Here is a 1,077-nt window from a genome sequence, read left to right on the forward strand (position 1 = left end):
AAAAGACACCATTTCGAGCGTGGCCATTGTCAGTATCGCCTGACTGGCCTTCGTGCAGGTGACACGTAAAAGCACCTACTACACTCTCTGAGTGGTTGGCGTTAGGAAGGGCATCCAGCTGTAGAAACTCTGCCAAATTTAGATTGGAGCCTGGTGTTGCCATCCGGTTTCACCAGTCCTCAGTCAAGTCGTCCAACCCATGCTAGCATGGAAAGCGGACGTTAAACGATGATGATGATGATGATATGCACACACACACACATATATCATCATCATCATTTAACATCCGTTTTCCATGATGGCATGGGTTAGTCAGTTTGACCGGAGCTGGTAAGCTGGAGAGCTGCACCAGGCTGTACTTGGCTGTTTTGGCATAGTTTCTACAGCTGGATGCCCTTTCTAGTACCAACTACTTTACAGAGTATACTGGGTGCCTTTTAAGTGTCACTAGCACTGGCCATGACTACAATTTCACTTAGCTTGATGTATTTTCTCAAGCACAGCAAATCGTTAGAAGTTTTGGTCACTTGTCATCGCCTCCACGAGACTCAACAACCAAAGACCTTGTCCCATGTCTATAAATAAGAAATCAAAATAAGAAAATTCGAAATTATTCTGCCCATGGCAGAAACTGAGTGCTTGTGTATCAAAAATGAAGTATAATTTTATTTGGGAAAGCATTTACATTTATATATATATATACATACAAAAAGCTTTACCACTGCAAAAACAAAAATAGTTAGTGCAAATTAAGGGATACAACTTCATTCTTATAGAAGATCCCTAACAAAAGATGAGATACAAAAAGAAACAAATACACAATACAAAACCAAGAAGAAAACATTTAGAAATAAGTTGTGTGAAATAGAGTTTATTTTAACGAGATACCTCTTGAAATCATCTGAGGAGACATCTACACTGAGGGATACACTTAAATCAGTTGTACAGTATCCCACCTGCGAGAGATGGGTTGAAATTATTGTAGCGATCAATGAATATTCTTGTATCTTTCATCTAGACTGTCTCTCTCATTAGTTAGTTATGCATGTTTATATATATATATATGTGTATATATAT

This window comes from Octopus bimaculoides, chromosome 3, assembly GCF_001194135.2.
Source record: "Octopus bimaculoides isolate UCB-OBI-ISO-001 chromosome 3, ASM119413v2, whole genome shotgun sequence".
NCBI classification, from domain to species: domain Eukaryota; kingdom Metazoa; phylum Mollusca; class Cephalopoda; order Octopoda; family Octopodidae; genus Octopus; species Octopus bimaculoides.